Source organism: Myodes glareolus, chromosome 4 (assembly GCF_982192425.1).
Source record: "Myodes glareolus chromosome 4, mMyoGla1.1, whole genome shotgun sequence".
NCBI lineage: Eukaryota > Metazoa > Chordata > Mammalia > Rodentia > Cricetidae > Myodes > Myodes glareolus.
Genome location: NC_142029.1, coordinates 117,203,355 through 117,213,212, shown reverse-complemented (window position 1 = coordinate 117,213,212; position 9,858 = coordinate 117,203,355). Strand labels below are relative to the sequence as shown.

Below are 9,858 nucleotides of genomic sequence, written 5' to 3'. Positions count from 1 at the left end.
CTCAGACTCTGGAATCATATGAACTCTTCTAGGTAACCCAAGAGTTATTTGCCCATAATTTACTTTCATTAAAAGTTATGAAGTCAGCTTCAGTCGGACAGGCGCGGAGAGTCTTCTGGAAGGATCGTGGCGATGGCTGCCCAGGGAGTGCCACAGGTCCAGTTCAGTCTCGTCCTGGTGGGGAAGACAACGTCAGTGAAGCGCCACTGGACGGGTGAGTCTGAGGATGATGTAGCCACCCTGGGCGGGGAGGCAGGGGCCTGCACGATGGCTTCTACACCCAAGACCAGGGTGCCATTATCGTGTCTGATGTAACATCAAGAGTTACTGATAAGAATGTCCCTAACTGGCAGAGAGATCTGGTGCGTGTGTGTGTGAAAACATCCCCATTAGCTCACCACATCTAGCTGCACTGGGACTGAACGAGTATGGGATCAAACTGGACCCTCTGAATGTGGCTGTCAATTGGGGCAGACTGAGAAGCCAAAGATAATGGCACTGGGATTTGTCTCTACTGCATGTACTGGCTTTTTGGGAGCTTAGTCTGTTTGGATGCTCACCTTCCTAGACCTGGATGGAGGGGGGAGGGTCTTGGACTTCCCACAGGGCAGAGAACCCTGCCCTCTCTTAGAACTGGAGGGGGGGAGGGTAAGTGGGGGAGTAGGAGGGAAGTGGGAGGAGGGGAGGAAGTGGTCCTATTATCTATAAAGTAATAAAAAATTATCAGAGGAAAAAAGGAGAAAACATCCCCATTGTATTGTGTGACAACAAAGTGGATATTAAAGTCAGAAAAGTGAAGGCAAAAATCTATTGTCATCCACCGAAAGAAGAACCTCCAGTACTATGACATTTCTGCCAAAAGTAACGACAACTTTGAAAAGCCTCTCCTCTGGCTGGCCAGAAAGCTCCTTGGAGACCCTAATTTGGAGTTCGTTGCCATGCTGCGCTTGCCCCACCTGAGGTGGTCATGGACCCAGCTTTGGCAACAAAGTACGAGCATGATTTAGAGGTTGCTCAAACAACTGCCCTCCCGGATGAGGATGATGACCCGTGAGAAAGTGAAGCTGGAGCCCTGTGTCAGAAGTCTAGTTTATAAGCAACTGTCCGGTGACATCAGCGGAGCAGCGTGTGCCACCGTGTTTAGCTAAGCAGACCGTACTTCATTGGATGCTGAAGGAGTGAATGTGGCAGTTAAAATATACTTTTTTTTAACATACCTTTATTTTTTTGGACTTGCATAATTAGCTGTCCGTAATACAGTTGTTTCCTGAAATTTCAAAAATAAGACTGCTACAGTCACATCGCACTATTCAGTCAGTGGTAAAATCTTGCTGCTGTCATTCCCATTCTTTTTGTTTAGAATCAGAATAAAGTTGTATTTCAAATCTAAAAAAAAAAAGTTATGAAATCTAGGTACTAAATCAATTGCTAACTATATCGGAAAAATTATATGCAGGCTTTTTTCCCTTATAAGGACTTTAATACGACATCTAAACTATCTATCAAACACAAGTAACTACACACTCCATGGTCCTGTTTTCTAAGAGCTACTTCCCTACAGCTCATGCTATACTATCTCAGGCGCCTTCTGGGGAAGTTAACACACAGCCCTACTAAGACTACAGTGTCTGGTGAATGGCCTTGCTTACAGCTTAGACTGCTATTCTTTGCACCTGTTAAATCCCTTCCAGTGTCTATCACGTAAACACATCTGCTCGACAGACACTAGACTGCATTTTACAAAGTCCACCTGGGCTTCATTTAAGTCTGTTATAATTAAGGATGAATCAATTTATCAAGACACAGCTTTCTTCAGTTATCCTAAGTATCTACCAACCCATTTTACCTCAGCATTTCTGCTGCACAAGTGTACCATACTGACTAGCCTTCTTTTTGAGAACGCAACATTTTATATAACTATTCATACACAAAAGTACACTCCATGGAATTCAAACTGGATTCTTTATACTTTTTTTTTTTGTACTTCCATGACTGGGTTTATTTCTAGAAAAATACGGGAGGAAATGAAGACTCTTCAGTGTTGTAAATCTGAAAGGAAAGAAGGTATTTTAGAAAACTAATTGCATGGCCTCTTCAATTTATGCAGTAATCCCTAAAACTGTCTCATCCTAGATAATGCATCCTAACTACAGCAGTTTACCCACAGTCTTAGAAAAGCCCTTCCCAGAGCACTGTGCTTGTCTCTGTAATGCACATCTTTATACAGAGCAAAAAGTAAAACTTTGAAGACAGGTGAACATTTCCACCCAGGAAGAAAATTAGTCCCCAATTTCACATTTGTTGACTGTATTTATTGTTTATTTACTGTTAGACATACTTCATGGGCATCTTTTTTTGAGGTTTTTGCTTGGTTGGTTTGGGTTTTTGTTTGTTTGTTTGCAGGGACAGGGTCTCATTCCATAGCTTACGCTGGCTAGGAAGTCAATGTAAAGAAGGTGGTTTTAAAACTTGGAATTCTCCTGTCTTAGCCACCCAAGTGCTAGACCACACTACTACTAGGTTGCTTTTATTTTCTGATTTAAAGATATTTTGATAAGGCACTTCACTGGAGACAAAAGGCACCTGTGGGTAAGGAACAGACATTCTGCAGGACTGCTGATGCAGCTCCATCATGAAGGTAAAAGGTCCTGGGTTTAGTCATCAGCAATTATTTTAAAAAGAGAGGAGGAGGAGGAGGAGGAAGAGCAGCAACTAAACAAAGATTCCCGAGCCTGCTTGCAATTTCAATTTCAACACTTGGAAGATAAGGCAGGATGAGATGCTGCTCTGCCAGTGGGAACAACTGATCTAGTCAGGACTGAGCTGGCCTAGATAAAGGTATCTGGGAGAGCTCATTAACACAACCCGTTAAGGACAATCATTCCTTAACAATTCCAAAGCAACTATCCCAATAAAGCACTGGCCCGTTACAAGGGTTCCACTGAGGCACGGCTTACCCACACCAGGTGTTACGTGTACAGCAAGCACCCGTTCTCAATACACAGTGAAGAAGAGTGGAGATCAGAAAGACGTGTTTCCCCATAAAACCGCGGAGTTGTTTCTCACCTCAATACAGAGAGCAACCAGTAAACTATACGACAAGCGTGACCTCCCTGCCGCACAACCGACTCGGTTGGAAGGCAGTGAAAGCAATGCCTTAGGTGAGCTTAGAACCCTGAGGGGTGGGCGTGTTGGGGCATGCTGGGAGACTGAGGCAGGAGGATTGTCGCAAGTTGAAAACCAGCCCGGAATGACTCAAAAAACATGAATGAACTAATTAATAATAAATAAATGAATAAATGAACCGAAAGCAAAAGAAAACAAAACTGGAAAGTAAGCCGTTGCCAGGGCAAGGACTGGGGAAGCGCGCGGTGATCGCGCTGCGTTGAGAACAGAGGGCTCTTACAACAGCGGCTGCGCTGGCTTCGGGGAGCCCAAGGCGGCCCGCTCGCCCCGCCCGGCGGAGGGAGCCGCACTCACCGCGGAGCCGCAGGATCCGGGCCTCCCGCGCCCGGGAAGCCGCAGCATCCAACAGTCCAGCCGCAGCCTTCCCGAAAGCCCCCGCGCCCAGCGGGACGCTGCAGACGAGCGCGCGACGTCAGCACGGCGCGCGGCCACCGCGATGACGGGTGGGGCAGGGGTTAAATTAAACGCGCGCGACTGTGCCTGCGTTTGCGCCTGCGTGTTAGAGTTTTGGAAGCCGAGCATCCGGGCCTCGGTGCCCGGACCCGAACGAGGCTGGGCTTTCACGCACGCTCGTCCGGACCGCTGCGCTAGGTGTTTGGGGCCTGATTCGTGTGCTTTAACTTGCTGTGCACCTTTAAGGGTAGCAACTAAGCAGCTGCCCGTGACTCGGGACACACTGGAAAAGCCCGGGAAGGCGGCTTCTCGCCTCACCTCGGAGGGTCCTACAGACGGGCACTATGACAAACGCGGCTTCGTGGCCAAGGCGGCGCACAGATGTGTGAGCTGGCTTCGGAACACCTGAGGAAAACGGACTACACTCGTGTGCATGTGCATAAATATAACTTGGGATTTGGGGTTGTTTTTTTTTAAAGATAGGCTTTGACATTGGCAAGCCGGCTGTCCGGCGTGGTGGCGCTACCTGGAATCCCAGGAGTTCAAACCCAGCCGTGGCTAGCTAGCACACCGAGGCTACCTGAAACTCTCTCGGGCGGGGAGGCAGTATGCATTATTTCTTTTTTAATAAAAGCACCAGGCCACAAACAAAAAGATAAGGAAAAAGCAGGGGACTGGTTTTGTCAATAGTATAATGGGGAGAGTATGGTCAAAGTGCATCATATATCTATGACGAAATTGTGGAAGAATACATTTAAGAACTGGAAATTAAAACCTTGATTCATTGCTCGCAGATGTCTCCATCTCCCCACCCCCACCCTCCGCCGCCCCTCCCCGACAAAGCACACTGAGAAGGACTTTGCAATGCTTTTCGCTGCCCTCTTCTGTTGGGTGTTTTGGGTTGTTTTTTTTTTTTTTTTTTCCTTTGGTTGTTTGGACTTTGCTTTTGATTTTTAATTTGTTTGGGAAAGAGTTTTACAACAGGGCTCAGGCTGGCCTAGGATTTAGCATCCCAATTGAGCCTCCTGCGTGCTGGGATTAGAAGTGGGATTTGAAATCAAATCTTCTCCCCGGGAAACTCCATGGGGCAAACATTTCAAAAATTTAGAAATAACAGGCCACTGTTAGGAAGCCAGGGGAATCCCAGGACCCTGAACCGTTTCCCATTTCCCTTCCCCCATCATTTCCGCCCGCCAGTGGGTCAGGCAGTCTTCCGTCCCAGTGTAGGTAGTAAAAAGAAAGGATGTGTCAGTCTGTGACACAGAGAAAATAGTGTCATGGTTACCAATGTATTCCAAAAATACACATGGCTGCCAGTGTTTAATTCAAGTAACTACTTCTCAGAAAGCTACAAACAGTCCTAATACTTGTGGGACTCTAGCAAGAATTGTGCTAAATGAATTCAAGAGTATGTTTCTTTTTCAGTTCTTGTCCTGATCAAAACATAAGATAGAGAATCTACTTAAGTATACAGGAAAATTCCAATTCCCAAAATTCAGAAGCTTAAGAACTTACTACTTTTTAAATACTGTATAATCCTGGAGACCAATCATTTATTTTGTAACATTCTTTCCCTATTGTCCATGGAGAGCTGGTAATTATATATATAAATATTGAGGTGGTTATCATGTCATTTCATCTTTATATACAAAAAATGTACAACTCAAGATAATTTTGAAGGAAAAATAAGACTAAAAAGACTTCTACAACGTAAGTTGTATAATAAAACCAGGAGCTGCCGGAGAAGCTAGGTAACAAGGAGGACCCTAAGAGAGACACATGAATGCCCTGGAAAGGGGAAATAGATGAGACTTACTGGGTAAACTGGGGCTTCAGGGGTGTAGAGGGGAAGAGAGGGGGGATGGGAACACGAGGAATCGGGATGGTCCAGTTGGAGGAGGGACAGAGAGGGAGAGCAAGGAAAGAGATATCTTGATAGAGTTGTGGAGTTAGGGAGAAACCTGGTGCCAGGGAAACTCCCAGGAATCCACAAGGGTGACCCCAGCAATAATGGAGAGGGTGCCTGAACTGGCCTTCCCTGTAATCAGATTGGTGACTAGCCTAATTGTCATCCAGTAATTTATGGAAGTAGATGTAGAGATCCACAGCCAAGCCCTGGGCCAAACTCCAGGAGTCCAATTGAAGAGAGGGAGGAGGGGTTGATTATATGAGCAAGGGTGGTCAAGATCATGACAGGAAAACCCACAGAGACAGCTGACCTGAACTAGGGAGCCTGCATGGTAGTGACTTAGGCCCTCTGCATGTGGGTGACAGTTGTGTAGCTTGGTCTCTTTGTGGGACCTCTGGCAGTAGGACCAGGATTTCTCCCTGACACATGAGCTGGCTTTTTGGAGTCTATTTCCTATGGTGGGATGCCTCACTCAGCCTTGATGCAGGGGGAAGGAGCTTGGTCCTGCCTGAATTTGATATGCCATGCTTTGTTGATTCTCATAGAAGGCCTGCCCCTTTCTGAGGAGCAGATGGGCAACGGGGGGGAGGGGAGGGTGTCAGGGGGAGTAGGAAGGAAATGGTGGGAGGGAACAGGAAGAGAGGAGGGAGGGAAAAATGTAGTTGGTATATAAAATAAATTTAAAAGGGGCTGGAGAGATGGCTCAGCGGTTAAGAGCATTGCCTGTTCTTCCAATGGTCCTGAGTTCAATTCCCAGCAACCACATGGTGGCTCACAACCATCTATAATGAGGTCTGGTGCCCTCTTCTGGCCTTCAGGCATACACACAGACAGAATATTGTATACATAATAAATAAATAAATAAACAAATAAATATTAAAAAAAATAAATTTAAAAATACACTTTGCACATGCAAAGATAGATAGATAGATAGATAGATAGATAGATAGATAGATAGATAGATAGATAGATAGATAGATAGACAGACAGACAGACAGATAGATCGATAGAATAAAGCTAGGGCCTGGAGAGATAGTCAGCAGTTAAGAGCACTGGCTGCTCTTGCAGAGGACCATGTTTAGTTCCTAAAATCCATACCCACACCTCCATTAACTAGATTTTCAAAGGATTCGATGCCCTCTTCTGATGTCCATGGGCACTGCAAACAAGTGATGCAAAGCACAGACACACAGGCAAAATGCACACAAAATAAAGAAAAAGGTAAGTAATTTTCAAGTTCTTAGTAGTACACCTTTCTTCACTTATTAAATTGCAGAGACCACTCAGTATAAACTCATAGAGGCGAATGTTATAGGTGCTGAGATACATAACATAAATACACCATAATATATTCAACTTAAACAATTTGATTTAAAAAGCAATTAAGAGCCAGGGACAGTGGTTCAGGTTGAGGATTGCTGAAAGATCAAGGCCAGCCTGGAATACAAGCAGCCAGTTCCAAACTAGCTTTGTTCCTGTCTCCGTGGCTTTGGTAGTAAGAGTAGAGACCGCCAGGGGGTGCGTGTGCAAGAGCCAGAGGAATAATAGGTTCCTGAACCACAAACTAGCATCAGAGCTAGTGAGCCACCATGGTGTTACAATGATGATAAAGGGAAGACACAGCCAGCTACCAACTTTCATGACCACCACGGTCCCCTCTGCCCACCATCACATAACCATGCAAACCGCAGATCTCAGAGCCCAGGCAAGACAGAGGCCTGTTATTGAAGCGGAGAGGCATGGGATGGCCAGGAGACTTGAGCCCTCCACACTCCACCTTTTTCCTGCCTGACGAAAGCAACAGAGCCAAGACCTTTCCTTTTCTTCTTACTCCTTTTCAAGACAGGGTTTTTCTGTGTAGCCCTAACTGTCCTGGAACTTACTTTGTAAATGAGGCTGGCGTTGAACTAACAGAGATCTGCCCACCTCTGTCTCCCAAGTGCTGGGATTACCAGAGACCTGGCTCAAAGACCACGCAGAATTCAAAAGATTAACCATGTTAAAAATTGAAGAGTTAGTTCGAAGCCAGCCTGATCTTCAAAGAGCTAGTTCCAGAACAGGCTCCAAAGCTACAGAGAAACCCTGTCTCAGAAAACCAATAATAAATAAATAAAATTGAAGAGCTATTTCTAGGCTGTGTGGTACAGTATTTGAGACAATGAGTTCAAACCTCAACATTACAAATAAAATAGTAGAATGAGTTTTCTAAAGAAAAAATATTGTATATCCAGCTCCTTTCCCACTGAGAGGCATTTGGGTGGTCTCCAACCACAAACACTTCTGTAATTAACAGTTTTGGATAAATGTCTTAATTTATAACATTTTGCTAGGAATGGGTTGTTAGCTTCTTGTGTAAAACATATATATTTTTTCTGGACACCTTCATCTGAGGGAATGTTGACAATTGCAACCCAAGAAATGAGACAGGGTCCGTCTCTGAGCCTAGAGCCTGCCTGGCGGCCAGCAAGTATCAGTGACCCTGTCTTCTCCACATTGCTGGAGTTACAGGCACACGTGCAGCCATGTCCAGCAGTTTACTTAGGTGCTGAGGCCCTGTAGTCAGGTCCCCAAGCTTGTGCACAAGCCCTTCATCCTGAATGTGGCTTTTCCAAGAGAGTACAGACGGCGAGAGGAGGGCAGGGCAGACAGGGAGGGCAGCATGAGAAGACCAATTCAGAACAAGGCATAATGATACATCTGGATGAGAAAGCAGGAACCTTCAGAGGGTTTACGGCTCTTGCCAAGAATTTCTAAACTGCCTGAAGTAGACTCGAACGCCTCCTTTTCCAATAAACTCACGGCCAAGATTGCAAGCCCTGCTGTGAGGGTGGAATCTTCACTGCCAGGCACGGCTGTGTGTGCCTGTTATCCCAGGACTTAGAAGTTGAAGGGATCAAGGTCATCGTGGTCACACAGAGAGTGGGAAGCAGCCAATATATGTGAGACCCTGTCAAATTAAAGGACAGAAATAAAAAGCGCTGTAAAAGAGGAGAGGCCTTGGCTTCGATTCCACACCCAGCCAAGGCAGCTGTAGGCTGGTACCTCACACAGGACGAGAGGGTGAAAGCACCCTAGGAAGACACGGAGGGCAGAAGTCTGCAGACACACCAGCGACTTCCCCATCACGGCTGGAAGCTAGCAGGAGTCAGGAGGTGCCACGGGACTGAGGCCCTTACCACACTAACTCCAATACTTTTGCTTAAACTAGGCAGGCGGGTTTTCAAGGGTTAGGTGTGAAGGCAGGAGGAACACAAATCCAGGTCATCTCTGTGGCACGGCAAGTTTGAGGTCAGCCTGCATTTCGTGAAAACCTCTCCTTTCGTGCTCTGATTTCCTATTGCAGAGATACCTGCCATACCCCAAAGTCACTGGGACAGGGCTAACTGCTGAGTAGTAACAGCCCGTTACCGAGAGAAGTCAAGGCACTTGCTCACCCTGACCTGACCTTTCTTTATACCACCCAGGACCATGTGCCCCAGGGTGGCACCACCCACAGATATTCCGAGAGGCCAAAGAGGTCAATCTGATGGAGGCAGTTCAACTGAGAATCTTTCCTGCCAGATGACTCTAGTCTGTGCCAAGTTGACAAAAAAAAAAAAAAAAAAAAAAAAAAACCTAACTAATTTCATAATCTCAGAAAGGTTTTTGTTTATTTGCTTCTGCTATTTTGAAACATGGTGTCAAACTCTAGTCCAGGCTGTCCTGGAACTCATGACAAAGCCTACATTATCTTCAAACCAGCACCACATTTCCCCTCTGCCTCCCTCCTGAGTGCTGAGACGACCAACAGGAACCATCACATCTAGATTCAGAAACCTGACCTAAAGGCTTAAATAGTAAGCTTTAATCATGCACCGTACATTGGAATCTCAACAACTTTAGTTTCAAAACTGAATTCAAGGTTCAGATGTCAACTGTGTTCAGCTCTTGTATGCGGGTCCCTACTTGCTTTCCTCTTTACAGCAGACTTGGCTCCTTAGTCCCAAACCTAACCTAACTCAGACTTGGACTTTGTACAGACGCTTGCTCTGCTCAGCTCTGCTCACCAACCCGTATGTTGGCCGTTTAGAGCCTTTCTGTTGCTCAGCAGCCCAGAAACAGCCTCCTGCGGCTCAGACCAAGAGCCTCCGCCGCCCCTGAGGCGGAGCAGCGTTAGGAGCACGTTGGCACCCCGGACTTGGCTTGCGCCGCGCTCATACTGCTCCATGAACAATGTACCCAGCAACCTGTTGGCAACCTAGGTGCTGCACACACACTTGCTAAAATAACTGAAATGAGTTACTTCCTTTAGCAACCTCTTGGTAATGTTCTACTTCTATTCAGAAAAATCCCAAGACACGTCATACAAACAAGAGAGATGGCCACTTGGT

General features: G+C 46.1%; 1 pseudogene; it reads left to right on the top strand.

Moving 5' to 3' along the window:
- Positions 1 to 132: 132 nt before the first annotated feature.
- LOC146894760 (GTP-binding nuclear protein Ran-like) lies at positions 133 to 1,127 on the top strand (annotated as a pseudogene).
- The last annotated feature ends 8,731 nt before the right edge of the window (positions 1,128 to 9,858 follow it).